The following is a 20486-nucleotide window of genomic DNA, read 5'->3' as shown; positions in this document are numbered from 1 at the left end:
CTTTCCCAATAAAAATAAACAAAATAAAAGACAGAGAGAGTGAGAGAAGTAACTGGATTTTTAAAAGCTCCAGGTGCCTCCTTGTCTTAAGCTGTTTGTTGACATGCAAATCACACCCTCTGGCAACCGTTTAATTCTTGGTACGTCTGCCGTTGTCGAAAGGTTTAGCGCTGATGTGCAACAGATCCTAGTGCAACAGGCTTGTATTGGAGCTGCGACGGAGCTGGGAGAGTTTTGCTAAAGAAGGGAATAATTCCATGTATCAACTTCTAAAGAGTGGATAAGCATAACTGGAAGGCAATTCTTTTTTTTCCTGTTTACACAGTGCTGGCTCAATCCTTGTTTGTCCTTGTTGCAAGATAAATGAAGTATTTATATTGATGGATAATAATCGACCGAGTCCTTTGTTTGGGGGGTAGACACAGACTAGAAGTTGCACAGACTAGGTGGTAGACACAGTCTAGAAGTTGCTCCTAAATTTCTAGGAGTCGTGTGAAAGAGAGAATTGTGTTTGCCACCATCAGGTCATTGTTTACTGAACTGGTTGCTGTTGCTGTGGGTGAAAAGAGGTTTGAAAAAGAGGGCTCATAGCATCACAGGATTGTAGAGTTGGAAGAGGCCCCAATGGACATCTGGTCTAACCCCTGCAATACAGGAATCACATACTCCTTCCTACCCATGGCTATTCACTAAAACAAAATGAAATATATTAAAATTCAAAGGCTTATGGCATGAAAAGTCTTACAAACTTCAGATAGTAGAGTGGCTTCTTCAGACAGCAAAAGAATTGCTTTCAGTTCTATCATTAAAGGTTTAAGGTAAAGGTAAAGGACCCCTGGATGGTTAAGCCCAGTCAAAGGCAGCTATGGGGTTGTGGCACTCATCTCGCTTTCAGGCCGTGGGTGCCGGCGTTTGTCCACAGACAGCTTTCCGGGTCATGTGGCCAGCATGACTAAACTGCTTCTGGTGCAACGGAACACCGTGACGGAAACCAGAGTGCACAGAAACACCTTTTACCTTCCCGCCACAGTGGTACCTATTTATCTACTTGCACTGGCATGCTTTCGAACTGCTAGGTTGGCAGGAGTTGGGACAGAGTGACGGGAGCTCACCCCGTTATGGGTATTCGAACCGCTGACCTTCCGATCAGCAAGCCCAAGAGGCTCAGTGGTTTAGACCACAGCACCACCCATCCTTTACCTTTACCTCTATCATTAACTGCAAGGCTGTCTAACATTTGACCCTTCAGATGCTACTGGAGTACAGTTCCCATCATCCCTGATCATTTAACCCAAAGTAAGACACTTTTTCAGCTTAGTGAGGTGCCGTTTGTAAAGCTGAAATGTTTAAATGTCCACAATGTTTCTTGCAAGGCAGGAGAAAATGAGAAATTGGTTATGCCCCCACCACATCCTACCCTTGGGCTAGTGGTGGCCAGCTGTTGACTCTGGCCCAAGGGTACCACTTAGCAATACAGAGCCTGACCATTTATATCCCACTGTGAAGAAGTCCAGGGCATGAACTGAGGATCTCATGCTCTGAGGCTAGCAAGCTACTGTGTGGGTGCCCAGGTCTCAGAGGTTTCTTCAGTCATAGAAGGGAATAGGAGTGTGAAACATCAGTGCATGTGACTGGCAGTCAGCATGGGGCCTGTGGATTGGCCAGGCCATAGCGATGCAGCAGCACTGTCAATTTTGATGTGCGGGAGCAACCCTCGCAACCACATTCTGAAGGAGGGACCAAAAAATGCAGGCAACTGTGTTGACGCATTATTATGCGTGCATCTGCAGGCACACAAAATACAGAATACAATGCCTTATGAATTAGGATCAGTCTTCCAGCAGTTCTGTGTAGAGTTTCCTGGAAGTTAGCTACGTTGAACTCAGTGGTACTTACTTCTGCCTACACTGGCTCAAGATAAAACACAGTGAGCATTAACAATCAACCATCTGAAATGCAACTTTTAGATTTTCATTAGAAATGCAGGTCACACTGCAAACATGTGTTACCGTTGAAATTGCTGGTGTGAAGTAGGAACCCCATCAAAGAAAAGGAAAGAAGTATCTGCCTTCTGATTATTTGCCTGTATCTATCTCACAAATTAACTTTAAAAGCCTCTTCATCTCATTCATTTGCCAGAGCTAAAAGGGTAGGACATTTACCTTGCTGCTCCAGCAGAGCTGAGCTCCAATTTCCTGTTTTCCCCTCCAACAGACCACTGGCAGGTCTGTGCTGCTGCCCTTGTCCACTATTGTGCTCAAGTTGAAGTCGCTGTTTCCCTTCCAGCAATGAAAAACAGGGAGTCTTTTGCTGGAAAGTGCCTATCCTGGGTCTAGATTTGGGTTTGACTCCTTACCATTTCAGCTTGGCCCTGGTACACTGTCATTTATCGGATTACTCTTAGGAAACAGTAGCTTTTAGGTTTTTTGGATAGAGTTGGCATACAAAAGGGTGCTTTCATTGGGAGCCAGAGCAAACTACTGATGGAGACATCCCACCTCTTCATAAATTAGTCATCTGTATCTTCCACATGCCTAAAGCAAAGCCTTAGCTTTACTGCCTCTGCATTGTATATACAATGCCAATTCAAATTGCAGAGATTAGGCTAATGTGTATTGACTCTGCATTGTGATGTGAAAGGAAAAGCTATTACTCCAGAAATCACCTTCTGTGTCCTTCCAATGGTCTGCCGCTAGATGGTGCAGTTAGCTGGTGATCTCTTTGGTCCAGGGATTGCGATCAGTAGGTCTTCTGTTAGCCGAAATCTGAACCCGGGAGTCTAAGTGACTTGACTGAAGGCGGGCGGGGAAATGAATAGAGGTTCACTGGGAAATTCTTCACTGACTGCGACTCAGTGGCACTGCTTTAAGGACCACTAGGCATTTTCACTTTTAAACAAGCCGAGGATTGCATGGACGAAACGTCATCTGAAGCAACATATCAAGATGACTTTTGTTTTAAGCATCTTCTGCTTGAGAGAAGCTTCTGGATAATTTTGAGGGTAACAGAAACCTTTGATAAGATGACCCAAATGTTTCTGGTTACAGTTGACTTAGAATCAGCTGCATAGAATTGTAGAGTTGGAAGCGACCACAAATGCCATCAAGTCCAAACCGCTGCAGTGCAGGAATCTTTTGCCCAATGTTAGGCTTGGACTTGGGATGGGAAAGCTCTGGCTTTCCAGATGTTAAAGGTAAAGGTAAAGGGACCCCTGGCCATTAGGTCCAGTCATGACTGACTCTGGGGTTGTGGCGCTCATCTCGCTTTATTGGCTGAGGGAGCCGGCATACAGCTTCCAGGTCATGTGGCCAGATGGACTTCTGGCAAGTGATGGGCTGCACCTCACAACGGTTGGGAGGAATGTTTTTGCCAAAAATCTCAGAAACCTCATCAGGAGGGCTTTAAACTGACTAATGTGGGGGAGGGAGACAGTGCTCCTGAAGGTAGGAGTCTATCAATTGATGAAGATGATCATCCAAATGTCATAGACCAAATGGAGCAAACAGCACGCAGACCTAGTGGTGGGAGGAAAAAATCCTTAAATAAGAGACACAGGGGAATGACTAATGGACTTCAATGTCTGTACACTAATGCGCAAAGCATGGGAAATAAAGAAGATGAGCTTGAGCTCTTGGTACAGCAAACTAAATATGACAAAGTAGGCATCACTGAAACCTGGTGGGATAAGTCCCACGATTGGAATGTAAAAATGGAGGGATACAATCTATTTCAGAGAAACAGACCAGACAAGAAAGGAGGAGGAGTGGCGTTATATGTCAGGGATGTGTATACCTGTGAAGAGATCGAAGATTTAGAACCTCAAAGCCAAAGTGAGAGCATTTGGGTCAAAATTAAGGGAGAGAAGAATAAGAGTGACCTCATTGTGGGAGTTTACTATAGATCCCCAAGCCAAACGGAGGACATAGATGATGCCTTCCTGGAACAGATGGCCAAGCATGCAAAAGGAAGGGAGATAGTAGTAATGGGGGACTTCAATTACCCGGATATTTGTTCGATGTCAAACTCAGCCAAGAGCATAAGGTCAAACAGATTCCTCACTGGCCTTGCAGACAACTTCATTGTCCAGAAAGTGGGAGAAGCAACAAGAGGAACAGCCATTTTAGATCTGGTCCTAACCAATGTTGATGACCTGGTTAGTGGGGTAGAAGTGGAAGGATCATTAGGCGTGAGTGATCATGCTCTTCTGAAGTTTACTATACAGCGGAAAGGAGCAGCCAAGCATACTAGGACTCAATTTCTTGACTTTAAGAAAGCCGACTTCATAAAACTTAGGGAAGTGCTGGGTGAGATCCCATGGACAGTAATACTAAAAGGAAAGGGAGTTCATGATGGCTGGGAGTTTGTTAAGAGGGAGATAGTAAAAGCACAACTTCAGGCAATACCAATGAGACGGAAACATGGAAGGTGCCTAAAGAAGCCAGGGTGGCTATCTAAAGAACTTTTAAGCGAGTTAAGATTAAAAAAGGATGTGTACAAAAAATGGAAAAGGGAGGAAACCACCAAAGAGGAATTCAAACAATAGCCAGCACGTGTAGACACAAAGTCAGAAAAGCTAAAGCACAGAATGAACTCAGGCTTGCTAGAGAGGTTAAAAGCAACAAAAAAGGCTTTTATGGGTATGTTCGTAGCAAAAGGAAGAACAAAGAAACAGTGGGGTCACTCAAAGGAGAAGATGGTGAAATGCAAACAGGGGACACAGAAAGGGCTGAACTCCTCAATGCCTTCTTTGCCTCAGTCTTCTCCGATAAAGAAAACAGTGCCCGGCCTGAAGAATTTGGAGCAAATGATTCAGCAGAGGAAACACAGCCCAGAATAACTAAGGAGATAGTACAAGAATACTTGGCTAGTTTAGATGTATTCAAGTCTCCAGGGCCAGATGAACTGCATCCAAGTGTATTAAAAGAACTGGCAGATGTGATCCCAGAACCACTGGCAGTCATCTTTGAGAATTCCTGGAGAACAGGCGAAGTCCCGGCAGACTGGAGGAGGGCAAATGTTGTCCCTATTTTCAAAAAGGGGGAAAGAGAGGACCCAAATAATTACCGCCCAGTCAGTCTGACATCAATACCAGGGAAGATTCTGGAGCAGATCATTAAGCAAACAGTCTGTGAGCACCTAGAAAGGAATGCTGTGATCACCAATAGTCAGCATGGATTTCTGAAAAATAAGTCATGTCAGACTAACCTGATCTCGTTTTTTGACAGAATTACAAGCCTGGTAGATGAAGGGAACGCAGTGGGTGTAGCCTACCTTGATTTCAGCAAGGCATTTGACAAGGTGCCCCCATTCAGCAAGGCATGTGACGCGGCATCTAAAAAAGCCAATGCAATTCTGGGCTGCATCAATAGGAGTATAGCATCTAGATCAAGGGAAGTAATAGTGCCACTGTATTCTGCTCTGGTCAGACCTCACCTGGAGTACTGTGTCCAGTTCTGGGCACCACAGTTCAAGAAGGACATTGACAAACTGGAACGTGTTCAGAGGAGGGCAACCAAAATGGTCAAAGGCCTGGAAACGATGCCTTATGAGGAACGGCTAAGGGAGCTGGGCATGTTTAGCCTGGAGAAGAGGAGGTTAAGGGGTGATATGATAGCCATGTTCAAATATATAAAAGGATGTCACATAGAGGAGGGAGAAAAGCAATGGATCCAAACTACAAGAAAGAAGATTCCACCTAAGCATTAGGAAGAACTTCCTGACAGTAAGAGCTGTTCGACAGTGGAATTTGCTGCCAAGGAGTGTGGTGGAGTCTCCGTCTTTGGAGGTCTTTAAGCAGAGGCTTGACAACCATATGTCAGGAGTGCTCTGATGGTGTTTCCTGCTTGGCAGGGGGTTGGACTCGATGGCCCTTGTGGTCTCTTCCAACTCTATGATTCTATTCTATGATTCTATGAGTAAGCCGCTTCTGACGAACCAGAGCAGCGCACGGAAATGCCGTTTACCTTCCCGCCGGAGCGGTACCTATTTATCTACTTACACTTTGATGTGCTTTTGAACTGCTAGGTTGGCAGGAGCAGGGACTGAGCAACAGGAGCTCACCACGTCATGGGGATTCGAACCGCCGACCTTCTGATCGGCAAGCCCTAGGCTATGTTGCGGACTACAATTCCCGTCTTCATCCCTGACCATGTTGGCTGAAGATGATGGAAATACAACAACATCTAGAGCTACAGATTCCCAGCACTGGGACAGAAACTAAGAGAGGGCTTTTGGGGAGTCATGAAGGTGGAAAGATAATGTGTGCTTTATTCTTTTAAAAAAAGAAAGAAAAGAAGACCTTTTTTTTTTTCAAGGTGTGCTTTTCAGCTTCCTAGCTGCATCTGCAATTCAGATGTGCCAGTTTATTAGGCCCTCTCATCCCTCTCTGCCTCTGATTGAAGCACCGTCAAATGCAGTTCCTCCAGGGAATATAACTAATCAGCGTTTCTGAAACAAGAGCAAAATGTGCATTTGCTAAAACGAGTCTTCGGGATTTGTAATTACGCTGCTTTTTTGTTTTTGTTTTGCTTCCTGCAACTGTGATAGCTTAGAACATTTTGAGAAGCTCTGTGTGCTCGGCTTCTGTGCCAGAAGAGCCAACTCCAGCTATTGTCAGGTCCCACCCACTGCTGCCTTGGCGCCACTCCTTGTCCTCTTGGATCAGGAATGGGGGGAAGGCTCCACAAAATCTCCAGGAGCTGCTGAACTGCAGTTCCCATTAGTCCCAGCCATCAGTGCCAATGTTCATGGATGATTTGGGGTTTATTTGACTCATGTTTGAATGTGGAGTTCTTCTTCCCTTGATGGTGCATAAAAATGTTTGGTGTCTTATTTTTATTATTATTTACTTATCTAGATTACTTTTATTCTGCTTCATGGTCCTGAGAGGATCTCAAACCGGTCCATAAAGATAATAATAATAATAATAATAATAATAATAATAATAATAATATATTGAACTTCTATCCCAGCCTTTTTTCTCCCATAGTTTAAGGTGACATACATGGTTTAATAATAATAATAATAATAATAATAATAATAATAATAATATATTGAACTTCTATCCCAGCCTTTTTTCTCCAATAATTTAAGGTGACATACATGGTATAATAAATAATAATAATAATAATAATAATAATAATAATAATAATAATAGGGACACAGGTGGCACTGTGGTCTAAACCACTGAGCCTAGGGCTTGTCGATCAGAAGGTCGGTGGTTCGAATCCCTGTAACGGGGTGAGCTTCCGTTGTTCGGTCCCAGCTCCTGCCAAGCTAGCAGTTCGAAAGCACGTCAAAGTGCAATTAAATAAATAGGTACCGCTCCAGCAGGAAGGTAAACAGTGTTTCTATGCGCTGCTCTAGTTCACCAGAAGCGGCTTAGTCATGCTGGCCACATGACCCGGAAGCTGTCTGCAGACAAATGCCAGCTCCCTCGGCCTGTAGAGTGAGATGGGCGCTGCAACCCCAGAGTCATCCACAACTGGACCTAACGGTCAGGGGTACCTTTACCTTTAATAATAATAATATACCCCACCCATCTGACTGTGTTGCCCCGGCCATTCTAGGTGGCTTCCAGCATAATAAAAGCACAGCAAAATATCACACATTAAAAACTTCATGATACAGGTCTGCCTTTAGAAAGTTGAATAGTTGTTTATCTGTTTGAAATCAGATGGGAGGGTGTTCCGCAGGGTGGACACCACTACTAAGAAAGCCCTCTGTCTGGTTCCCTGTAGCATCATTTCTTGCAGTGAGGAAACTACCAGAAGGCCCTTGGAGTTGGACCTCAGCGTCCAGGCTGAACGATGGGGGTGGAGATGTTCCTTCAGGTATACAGGGCCAAGGCCGTTTAGGGCTTTAAAGGCCAACACCAACACTTTAGAATCATAGAATCATAGAGTTGGAAGAGACCACAAGGGCCATCGAGTCCAACCCCCTGCCAAGCAGGAAACACCATCAGAGCACTCCTGACATATGGTTGTCAAGCCTCTGCTTAAAGACCTCCAAAGAAGGAGACTCCACCACACTCCTTGGCAGCAAATTCCACTGTCGAACAGCTCTTACTGTCAGGAAGTTCTTCCTAATGTTTAGGTGGAATCTTCTTTCTTGTAGTTTGGATCCATTGCTCCGTGTCCGCTTCTCTGGAGCAGCAGAAAACAACCTTTCTCCCTCCTCTATGTGACATCCTTTTATATATTTGAACATGGCTATCATATCCCCTCTTAACCTCCTCTTCTCCAGGCTAAACATGCCCAGCTCCCTTAGCCGTTCCTCATAAGGCATCGTTTCCAGGCCTTTGACCATTTTGGTTGCCCTCCTCTGGACACGTTCCAGTTTGTCAGTGTCCTTCTAAATTGTCCTTTGAATTGTGGTCAGAAACATACTGGGAGCCAATGTAAGTCTTTCAAGGCTGGTGTGGTCTTGGTGGCTGCCCCCAGTCACCAGTCTAGATGCCACATTCTGGTTTAGTTGTAGTTTCCAGGTCACCTTCAAAGGTAGCCCCACATAGAGTGCATTGCAGTAGTCCAAGCAAGAGATAACTAGAGCATGCACCACTCTGGCGAGACAGTCCGTGGGCAGGTAGGGTCTCAGTCTGCGTACCAGACGGAGTTGGTAGACAGCTGCCCTGGATACAGAATTGACCTGCGCCTCTATGGACAGCTGTGAGTCCAAAATGACTCCCAGGCTGCTGCCTGGTCCTTCAGTTATAAGGCAGCATACTATTTTTCTAACACCTCGCTTATTGTTATTTTATTTTTTTTACTAGATAGGAACATAGGAATCTGCCTTATATTAGGTCAGACCATTGGTCCGTGTAGCCTTGTATTGTCTACACTGACTGGAAGTGGCTCTCCAGTGCCTCAGGCAGGATGTCATTTCCAACCCTACTGGGACCTGCTGGGAATTGAACTTTTGGGACCTTCTGAGCGCAAAGGATACGTTGTAGCAGCGAGTCACAGCCCTGCCACAGGTACAGATGCGGGTGTGGTTAACATCACAGAGCAGGCCTTCAAGTGGACTTTAACCTGGCTGGGTTGCATGCAGTGGCAACACTCGTGTCATCATCCCTGTGGCTCTGTTGATCTTATTTCAGAACACTGAGGATAGAACATATTGTCCCCAAATTTCCCGGGACTGTTTGTTCTTTTCCCAGATGAAGATCTGATGAGACATGTTATTACCTGAAAGGGCCTAGCAAATGATATTCCCAGCCTGAGTATACTTCCCTTGAAGATTAAAAGGGTGGGTTGGGCAGAAAACAACAACAACAACCCTTTTTATTCCTCTTTCCAGCAAATTTAACAACAGATGATGGGTGGGTAGCTGGCTGTCAAATGCTGCTTTGATGCTGCCCGTCACAAGCAGTTGCTTATTTTTATTTTTATTTTTCTGGAGCAAAAGAAAGCGCATTCCTGTGGTTTGCTTTGAATTGCTGACCCCCTCCTCACCCAATTAAATTGTCGCCTGACGAACAATTTGATGAGATCTCTTACACCTGTCAAATGCCAAAATGATGAACAAATATGTCGTGTGCACATCTGCTTCAATTGGACTAATAGCCATCATCTGCGGGCTTCGAGGTAACAATCAAATGCATTAAAACTGAGTTACAGTTTGAGGTTAGCAGGACAGCTGTGATAGGAAATGGCAACAGCATGTTGACAGTCTTTGCATTTAACTAGCACAGTTCAGGTGTACAGTGTGCCGTGTGTTTGTGCGTCTAGGGATCCAAGATGAGAGTAGGGACACATGTTTGGTTGAAGACCAAGTGCTTCAGAGTTTGCCTGGTTCCATTCGGGGTCAAATCCAAATTCCAATTGCGAAAAACAAAGCTTTGTTCCTCCCCTATTCACTATTACCGGAAAATTTAAAATGGCTATACCTCTCCTTGTTTTTGACAGAAGTGGGTAAAAATTGTGGGCATAACTGTCCCTTCTGTGTGAATGAAGCCTTCCAGACAAATAGGCCAGGGGCTTTTTTGTGGGGATACTTAAAATAAGAAGGTTATAACTTTCATTTTTTTTTTTTTTTTTGCAGTATTGGGTGAATTCTTCAGGCCTAGTAGCCTCTTCAGATGGGGTTTGTGGGAAATCTGTTTGTATGAAAGTGGCATGCATGAGAGAGGTGCCCCTAGGTAAGAAATGTGCCCGACTCAGAATGGATGCAGGGGGTTTTGTGATCAGTACCTTTAAAGATTATTTTAGGTGGTACACTAAAAAACATTTGCTTCCCTCCCTGTGGCATACATTGTAGAGGTGCCCCTAGGAAAGCAAATGGTAAAGTTTCAGAAGGATAGGTGCAGGGGCTAGGGAGTAGTTTAAAAAAAACAACAGGTTCAGGCCTGTTTTCTACGCAATCAGCAGCAGAAAAGACAGAAATGAAATGCAAAGCTGAATTGACAGGAATTGATGTATGGACATTTAGCAGAGGCTGGACTTGAACATGTAGTACTTTTCAAGCAAGCACCACAAACAGAACTAGCAAAGAGAACGGAACACACAAGAACAAGGTGATATATTACTCCTTTCCTCCAAAGCACTGTAATTGGAGAGTCCTGTCAAATATTATTTCCTCTGATTGGAAGCTAGGCTTGTTAGTCACAAAAGTGCTCCCCCTTCCCGTTTCCCCACTCTGGCATTTTCATTACATGCCAAGCTTGAGTTTTGGCAGACACACTGTCTGCAGTGTTTTTCCAATGTCCAAAAATCCAAGGCACCCATAAGCATTCATAAGATCCCAACCACCAACGGGACCAAATTGTTGTGATTGATGCACATCCCTAATACATACATACATACATACATACATACATACATACATACATCTAGAACATGGGTCAGCAAACTAAGGCCCTTCCAGTATATCTGAAGGAGCGTCTCCACCCCCATCGTTCTGCCTGGACACTGAGGTCCAGCTCCGAGGGCCTTCTGGTGGTTCCCTCACTGCGAGAGGCCAAGTTACAGGGAACCAGACAGAGGGCCTTCTCGGTAGTGGCACCCGCCCTGTGGAACGCCCTCCCATCAGATGTCAAAGCGATAAACAACTACCTGACATTCAGAAGACATCTGAAGGCAGCCCTATTCAGGGAAGTTTTTAATATGTGACATTTTAGTGTATTTTTCATCTTTGTTGGAAGCCGCCCAGAGTGGCTGGGGAAACCCAGCCAGATGGGCAGGGTACAAATAATATATTATTATTATTATTATTATTACTTCTAAATCCAGCCCGCAGATGGTCCAGGAATCGCCGTGTGGATCGCTAGTGCCTGCTTTCTTTCCCCCTCCCTCACACGGTGGCGGTGGCGCCTCCTCCCTCCCTCCTCCTGGCTTCTCCCCGCCCTGCCTAGAGGAGGAAGGGGGCTGGGCTTTGTTGCTGCCAGCCCCTCTCTGGAGCCCTTTCGTGTGCCGCTCATTGTCCTGCCTCTGCCAGCCCCTGCCGCTCGCAAGACTCAGGAGCCACAGCTGGCTGAGTGCCCCGCTTGAGCGGCTGCCATTTAAAGCAGCCCCTCTCCTGAGTCCTTTCACACGCCGCTCATCACCCCTCCCCCGCCGTTCGTTTTTTTCCTTCTTCAAAATATAGTCCACACCCCCACAAGGTTTGAGGGACAGTGGACCAGCCCCCTGCTGAAAAGGTTTGAGGACCCCTGATCTAGAAGAATGTTTTGTTGGAGGCGGTTAAGTGAATGGTGATAAGGAAGCTAGTTTGGGTAGTGGGAAGAGGGGAATATGTAAATGTAGGGGTACATCTCTGATGGTGTTTCCTGCTTGGCAGGGGGTTGGACTCGATGGCCCTTGTGGTCTCTTCCAACTCTATGATTCTATGATCTCCTTTACCATTACATTTTCCAGAAGAAAGGGAAACAGAGGGCTCACAGCTTAGGGGTTGAGAAGTCCCCAGGGTCAGTCCCTGTCATCTTGTTAAAGGATCTCTGGTTTCAGGGCCAGAGAATTTCTTTCCTTAAGATATTGGAAAACCACTGCCAGCCATGACAGACAGTTACTGAGGTACTGTTTTTTACTCTGTTATGTCTTTTTACATTTTTATATTGTAAGCTTCCCTGTGATCCTTGTATGAAGGACGGTATAGAAATAGAAATAAATAATAATAATACAGGGGGGCAGTGGTATTGAGGAACAGTATGACTTGCTATGCAGTTTCAGATATGGGTCTTTCCTTTATGCCCAAGTCTTCTGCAGACACTGGCAGCACACCTCCAGTTTCTTAACCATGGGCCTGTGAATTGAAAGCGTACTCTTTTAAAAGTGAAAGTGGAGGCTATTGGGCTTCTGGAAATGCTAATCACCAGGCTGGTAGCTTGCTCGAGCCCACAGTCCCTGGTGCAATGGCGGCTATGCAAATCTCTTAAATCCTCTGGTTATGAGGGATTTGGGTTTAAGGATGCTTAGTGGAATGAGATTCTGAGTTTTGCAGAAAGCAATGATGTGCCAAGGACAGATAGCTGTGGATGAATGGGAATGGGAAAGCCTAGAATGCCTAGAGAGCCAGTGTGGTGTAGTGGTTAAGAGGGTAGTCTTGTAATCTGGGGAACCGGGTTCGTGTCTCCACTCCTCCACATGCAGCTGCTGGGTGACCTTGGGCTAGTCACACTTCTCTGAAGTCTCTCAGCCCCACTCACCTCACAGAGTGTTTGTTGTAGGGGAGGAAGGGAAAGGAGAATGTTAGCCGCTTTGAAACTCCTGAGGGGGAGTGAAAGGCGGGATATCAAATCCAAACTCTTCTTCTTCTCTTCTTCTTCACAGTCCCTAACACACCAGCATGATGTACACCTGCTTTCAGTCTTCTGAATCTTTCAAGCACAAAAAACCCCCCTAAACAATTAAAAAACTTGGTAATTGACTTTGTGAAATGTTTTAGAGCTTGACGATAAATCTGATGCTAGGCGCGGAAGGTGGAGGACGGTAATGGTGTTGTCAACACGTTTCCACTTCAAAGTGGACACTTGTTTATGCTGAAAATCATGCCTTTGATCAATAGGTAATTAGATTAGGAGAAGGGAGCAAAACTGTTTAGTGATTAAGAAGCGGTGTGTGTGTGTGTGTGTTTGTACGTATGAGACTGATTGAGTTTTTACATGAATTGCTGGCCCAGATGATGCGAAATCTTCTGATGTGATGCTAATATTTCACTCTCCAATCTTGGCATTTTGTTGTTCATACTTGGCTTTTGTAGTTTCATACTATGGGTTGGATATAGGTGTGTTGTGGGTCCCACTGGTAAAGCAGCAAGATCTCACCGCCTTGTTCCCCACTTCCTTCAAGAGAACATGCCATTTGCTCATTTCCACTTTTATCCACCCTGCTTGCCAGTGCATAGAAGTATGTCCACAAAAGTATGTTCAACAGGGAAAAGTCATTTGCACGTAAAGGCCTCCTTGATCTATAAAACACATGGACACCAGTATTTTAGGTTAATGGGCTAATAAAGGCCACAACTTTATTGGTTACAGAATGTGAGTGGTATTGGCTTTAGGCATTGGACCTCAATCGACTATATCTGACTCCTACCTGCCATGCAGGAAGTCTAAAAAGGGTTAACCACCAACGGGGGGGGGGGGGAGCTCTGTTGATGTACATCAACTCGGAGCTCCCCCTAGGGTCACCGTAAGGTCATGCCATGGCCCTAGCCTCCACCCAGGCTTTGGACAGGAACCATGACCCCAGGATCCCTTTAATGGAATACTCTTCAAGGGGAGGGGTAGGTGATGGCCACAACCTCTCTCCATAAACCAAGCTTTTCCAATGCCTAACTGCCAAACCTTACAAAAAAAAAATTAAAATTTATTTATTCATTTTTTTAATACAAACAACAACCGCAAAAGACACATACAACAAAAACCATAATAACACTAATAACACAATTTGACAATTCAGATTTGAATACACTGATATGACGACACCTTTTTAACAATATTTTCCCACCACTTTCTCCTCCCCCTGCTTCCCACCACTATCCACCTTATCACTTAAATATTCCTTCCAGATTCCTTCATATTTATCCATTCTTAATTTGCGTCGACATGCAATTCCTTCGTATGTAGCTAATCTGTCCATATTATCAAGCCATGTGCTCCATGGAATCTTTTTGCGGCTCTTCCAATTCATCAAAACAAGTTTTTTTGCTTCTAATATAGCACGGTACGTCCTTACGAAATTGTGACGATTTGCTACGAGGTAGGCGGAAACCAAGTGGCTGGTGCCAATCTGCCAGGTGGGAAAATTCCTACCAGGCCCCTTCAACAGGCGACCAACTGAAGTCCATAGCAAGGTCAAGGTGCAGAACACAAGAAAAAAGGGCGGGACGATGGGTGACCCATGGAAGCTGGGAGCAGAATGAAGAGCTCCTGGCCTCACAGCCGCTTAAAGGGGCAAGCCACGCCCCCCAGCTAACCAGATTGGCTGGCTGCAGTTGTGATGCGACCCGGGGCTCCCTGAAGACACGCCCCACAAAGGGTGGGGGAGTGTGAGGCCAGCGCACAGCCCTGCCCCTCTGAGAAGAGGAGCGGCTTTCTCTTAAGGACTAGGAGAAAAAAGTTCTAATAGCGCGGTGCTTTCCCTCATTATAACAAATGAGGCATGTAGACAATCATGTCAGTCTGCAAACAAGTAATCTGTACTTACCCCTGGATTACAGTTCCTTTTCAAATAAATTCAGCCCCTAGTGTTAATTACTGCCATTCATTGCTGCCCAGAACACCTCTAAATACAGTAATATTAAAGTAATTTATTTCCCTAAATATCTTACACAGTAATCCTGATAACCCCCCCAAATAACTTTTCCCAAAATTGTTTTCCCCAAATTATTTCACGCATCCTAATTGATTAAAGGACCCTGACCATTAGGTCCAGTCGTGGCCGACTCTGGGGTTGCGGCGCTCATCTCGCTTTATTGGCCGAGGGAGCCGGCGTACAGCTTCCGGGTCATGTGGCCAGCATGACTAAGCCGCTTCTGGCGAACCAGAGCAGCGCACGGAAACGCCGTTTACCTTCCCGTCACAGCAGTACCTATTAATCTACTTGCATTTTGATGTGCTTTCCAACTGCTAGGTTGGCAGGAGCAGGGACCGAGCAACGGGAGCTCACCCCGTCGCAGGGATTCGAACCGCCGACCTTCTGATCAGCAAGTCCTAGGCTCTGTGGTTTAACCCACAGTGCCACCCGAATCAATTACAGTGGTTTGAATCTACGTAGTGTTGACAGCCTTCACCTCCTGCGTTAAAGTGCAGGTAGGCGATTGCAGACATGCAGCTGAGAGTTCGGGATGTTTCGGGCATGCAACTTTCTGACCGTAAAGCAGACTTTCCTAACATTTGGTGTTCGAACTTCACCTTTATTATGGATAAGTTTCACCTTCGTAAACATTTCCTTAGACCGTCAATTTTTTTGGCACAGAGAAAGCCATCAAAGCAAAGTTTGCTCAATTAAAGCAAATGACTTTTGCATCCCATCCCAGGTCCTTAGCTCGCCTCAAAAGAGCTTGCTGTGTCAGCTCTTGAACAAATCAGCTCTACAGAACCTCAGCTGCTGGAACAAGACAGAGCGTCTTACAAAAGGTCAGCTACTTTGCAAGGCTTTTTTTTTTTTTTTGCTGAATAGGATCTCCTATTTAGCCCGAAACAGATTTTCCAACATATGCATCAGTGAGAAATTGCCAGTTGAAGAGATTCAGCCAGTTGTAGCAAAATGTTGTTGTTATTAACGATCGTTACGCCTGTATCCCACTTTTCATGCAAAGAACTCAAAGTTCTTCCACCCCCCCATTTTATCATCACAACAATCCAGTAATGTAGATCAGGCTGAGAGATGGTGACTGGCCCAGGGTCACCCAGTGTGTTTCATAGATGTGGGGTGTGTGTGTGTGTGTGTGTGTGAACTCTGGATTTGACTGCACTCTGACCACAAGACCACATTGGATGGATTTCTTACAGGGAACCTTTAGTAATAGAATAGGAGGGAATGTAAATTTCAGAACATAGACCCTTTTGGCAGAGGTAAACAAACAGAATATGTGGAGGGGGTGGCCAAAAGTTCCCCACCCTTGCTGTAAGCTGAAAGCCACTGGGAGGAGTTGAAGTATTATAACTGCCCTAAGAGCCTAAGAGTCACCCATCTAATTTAGCATCTTGTTATCCAGCACTGTTTTCCTTGTGCTGCAGTTCAGATTCCACCAAATACTACATTGTTCATCTTGCTCTCTGCTATTTTACATAACTTACGTAACTATGTGCGTAACATACAGGCACTTCAGTGTAATGGAGAAGTCAAAGTACAGTGGTACCTCTGGTTACGAACTTAATTCATTTCGAAGGTCCGTTCTTAACCTGAAACCATTCTTAACCTGAGGTACCACTTTAGCTAATGGGGCCTCCTGCTGCCACCACACCGCCAGAGCCCAATTTCTCTTCTCATCCTGAGGTAAAGTTCTTAACCCGAGGTACTACTTCCGGGTTAGCGGAGTCTGTAACCCAAAGTGTTTGTAACCTGAGGTACCACTGTAATGTAAAAATCAACAACCTTATTGTTAATTATTGTTGGGATTTTTTGTTTTGTTTTAGATAAATTGATGTTAATGAGTGCAGATTGTAGTCACTTGACAGACATCCACTTCTGACCACAAATGAAGTGCATATTGCAGCAATTTCTGCTTCTGATTCCATTTTTGTCAGAATTCTCTCACATCTATAGTATGACTGTTGCTGGTGGTATAATAATATCAATGGTATCCCTGCCTTTCAGTGAGGTGGTGATGTTCTTATCATGGTTAATGTTTGCCAGAGCCTTCAACACTTATGTATGTATGTATGTATGTATGTATGTATGTATGTATGTATCATCTATCTATCTATCATCTATCTATCTATCTATCTATCTATCTATCTATCTATGAGAGCCAGCGTGGTGTCAGTGGCGTAGCGTGGTGGGTGCAGGGGGGGCCAGCCGCACCGGGTGCAACATCTGGGGGGGCGCTCGCACTCGCAGCTCTCTGCCCCTACCTGGCTCACTCACTCTCTCTCACTGCAGTGCTGGCTGTGCGAATCCGATCCGAGCCGCCGGGTCGCCGCCCACTGTGGAGGGGAGGGTGCCAGGCGTGCGGTGCGGTGCGGAGAGAGAGCGAGGGACTATCTGGGGGAGGGACAGTGCAGCAGGGGGGGCACAAATTACTTGCCTTGCCCCGGGTGCTGACAACCCACGCTACGCCACTGCGTGGTGTAGTGGTTAAGAGCGGTAGACTAGTAATCTGGTGAACCACGTTCGCTTCCCCACTCCTCCACATGCAGCTGCTGGGTGACCTTGGGCCAGTCACACTTCTCTGAAGTCTCTCAGCCCCACTCACCTCACAGAGTGTTTGTTGTGGGGGAGGAAGGGAAAGGAGAATGTGAGCCGGTTTGAGACTCCTTCGGGTAGTGATAAAGCGGGATATCAAATCCAAACTCTTCTTCATCTATCTATCTATCTATCTATCTATCTATCTATCTATCTATCTGACTCCCTGTGAAATATTTAGCCTCTTTTCTTCACCTTCAGCATTGGATCATTATTTATACATGTCCAAATACCCTAAATTAAATATAATACAACACAAAGGTTGATCCTTTCTGCTCAAGCTTTCCCCAGAGCAATTCTTCCTGAGGCGACGCAGAAAGCCGTGCTCCAAAATGGACTCGACCTCATTCCTGAATATTAAAGAAGTTAAGTTCGATGGAATTCAATTAGTGTTTCACCTTCCATGCAGTTCCTCCAGCAACGGGCTTCTCTGCTGTGCCTGCAGTATTGAATTATGAGAGAGCTCATCTTAATTGAGTAGCTTGGGTGTCTTTGCTTTGTTTTCTTTTAAGAAAGGACGGGGAGGAAAGGAGAGGGAAATATTCCAAGCAGCCAGGGTGGAAATGCTCCCCGCAGAGGCAGCTGAAGGCTTGCATTTAAAAGAAGAATATGCCTTGATGTTGTTGCTTGTAGGGAGACCCAGGGTGGCATCCAGCTACATTTGACTGGAAGCGGACCCTCTGAAATTAACGGACATGGCTACGTTAGCCATGCCTATTGATGTCAATGGGTCTGCTCTGAGTAAGACTTGATTGAACCCCACCCCGGACTTTGCACCAATAAGCAGTGCCCATATGTGCAGGCCAGCAAATTTTAATAGCCGAAAATAGGTTTTGAAACTTGTGCATTTGCCTGACACTTGGACCTGCAGGTGGAGTCAGAGGCTGCGCTTCAAGCCTGGGATTCCCAACCCTGTTTTTGCTACTGACTGTGCATGTAGAAACATGGGAAGCTGCATCCTACCGAGTTAGAGCGTTGGTCCATCTAGCTCAGCGTTGTCTACAGTTAAGGGGTGATATGATAGCCATGTTCAAATATATAAAAGGATGTCACATAGAGGAGGGAGAAAGGTTGTTTTCTGCTGCTCCAGAGAAGCGGACACGGAGCAATGGATCCAAACTACAAGAAAGAAGATTCCACCTAAACATTAGGAAGAACTTCCTGACAGTAAGAGCTGTTCGACAGTGGAATTTGCTGCCAAGGAGTGTGGTGGAGTCTCCTTCTTTGGAGGTCTTTAAGCAGAGGCTTGACGACCATATGTGAGGAGTGCTCTGATGGTGTTTCCTGCTTGGCAGGGGGTTGGACTCGATGGCCCTTGTGGTCTCTTCCAACTCTATGATTCTATGTTTGGTTGTGGCTCTCCATGGATTCAGGCAGGGACTCTATCCCTGGTGATACCAGGGATTGAAGCTGAGACTTCTGCAAGCAAGGCAGATTCTCTGTCTACTGAGACCTAGTCTTTCCCTTGCATGTGGAGTGAATTTTCTTCAGGGAGAAGTGACAGGCAGGATTTGTGGTCATATTTTCCCCTTAGCATGTTCACCCCTCCCTCTTCTCTGCAATCTGCTCCAACCATGCTCTGAGATCAGAAAGAGGCTTCATCTAAGGTTGGTGTTTGGCTGTCTTCTGACCTGGTTCTTTATCAATCCACATATTTTAATGAAAAGTTGTGTTTAGATATGCAAGGACATGGGAAGCTGCCTTCTACCATTGGTTCATGTAGCTCAGACGTCCTCAACCTCGGCCCTGTTTTGAGACTACAATTCCCATCATCCCTGACCACTGGTCCTGCTAGCTAGGGATCATGGGAGTTGTAGGCCAAAAACATCTGGAGGGCCGAGGTTGAGGACGCCTGATGTATCTCAATACTGTCTACACTGACTGGCAACAGCTCTTTGGGGGTTGAGTTGGGAGTCTTAGCTCTACCTGGAGATGCCAGGAATTAAACCTGGAATTTTCTTCATTTTTAAATTTGTGAATATGATGGGGGGCAGAGAGAAGAAGGAAAAGAATGGAAAGCATACCAGAAAAAAGAAATTGCCTGATGTATGAATTATATTTCACCAATCCAGATTTAAATGTATGAATTATACATAAATTATTGTACATATGTATATTTGTGTCACAAGGGTTCAGATTCAGTGTTTCTAGATTTCCTGGTGGGAACCTTCTCAGGCGAAACTGAGGAAAATACAAGGGAAAAACAAAACCCTGAAACATCATTCTGGATTCACAAAATGAAGAAGAATAAGATTTTCTCTGCCCACAGAGAATGAGCTGGTTGTGCCAAGTGTGGGTGTTCAATAGGCACGGTGTTTATTGAGGCTGGAAACTGAAGAGGTGGTGGTGAGCGAATTCACTCACACACACACTTTTCCAATTTGTTCCTTTTAGTTGTACAACATGCAGAATATCCCCACTCCATTAGAATATCCCCACCCCATTAGATCTTTTATCAAGCTGCCTTGGGATGTTTTTATTCTGTTTGCAAAAGGTGGGGCAGAAATTCCCCAAATAAGTGTGTCAATCAGTTCGGACCCCATTCCTTTTCCAAGTCTGGTCATGACCGTCCTTGCAAGATGTAGGCAATAAGGCACCCTCCAAATGTTGGACAACAACTCTCGTGGCCTATGGTGGCTGGGGCTGATGGATGTGGTGGTCGAGGGGTCACCAACCTCTTTGGACCAGTGGGCGCATTTCAAAAGTGCCGGGGGCACTTGTCACAAAATAGCTGCTATTTGGGGCATGGCATAATATCAAATGCCTGCCATGGGGAGTGTGGCATAACAGAAAATTCTTCTTCTTCTTTGGCAATCACTCGTAGCTGAGTAATATTGTCTTCCATGAACACGGTCTTAACAGTGAGTCCGTAAGCGACTGTGGAGGCCAATTCTGGATCCACACGTCCTTCCACAGTGGGGACATTGGTTTCCGGGCAGGAGCTGATCACGGTGTGGATTTGCCAAGCCTGCCTTCCTCCTAGCAAGTTTCTCCCTTGCGTCCTGAGTTCGAGCGTTTTCTGTTACCTTTGGTAACAGAAAATTAGAGAGAAAGCCACTCCTGACAAGCTTATACTTGCAATGGGAAGTCAGCTATGTCATGCTGTGGATTTTGCAAACACTCTGACTCTGGAGTTGCTGG

At 45.4% G+C, this 20486-nt stretch overlaps 1 protein-coding gene across 29 annotated transcripts in view; it reads left to right on the top strand.

The window, feature by feature from the left end:
• The window catches only part of DLG2 (discs large MAGUK scaffold protein 2), a 901255-nt gene that overhangs the window by 466332 nt on the left and 414437 nt on the right, over window positions 1-20486 (top strand). The gene's annotated exons all lie outside the window — the stretch shown is intronic.

This window comes from Podarcis tiliguerta, assembly GCF_965153285.1.
Source record: "Podarcis tiliguerta genome assembly, chromosome: 4".
Taxonomy (NCBI): Eukaryota; Metazoa; Chordata; class Lepidosauria; order Squamata; family Lacertidae; genus Podarcis; species Podarcis tiliguerta.
This window is presented reverse-complemented; position numbering and strand designations above follow the sequence as displayed.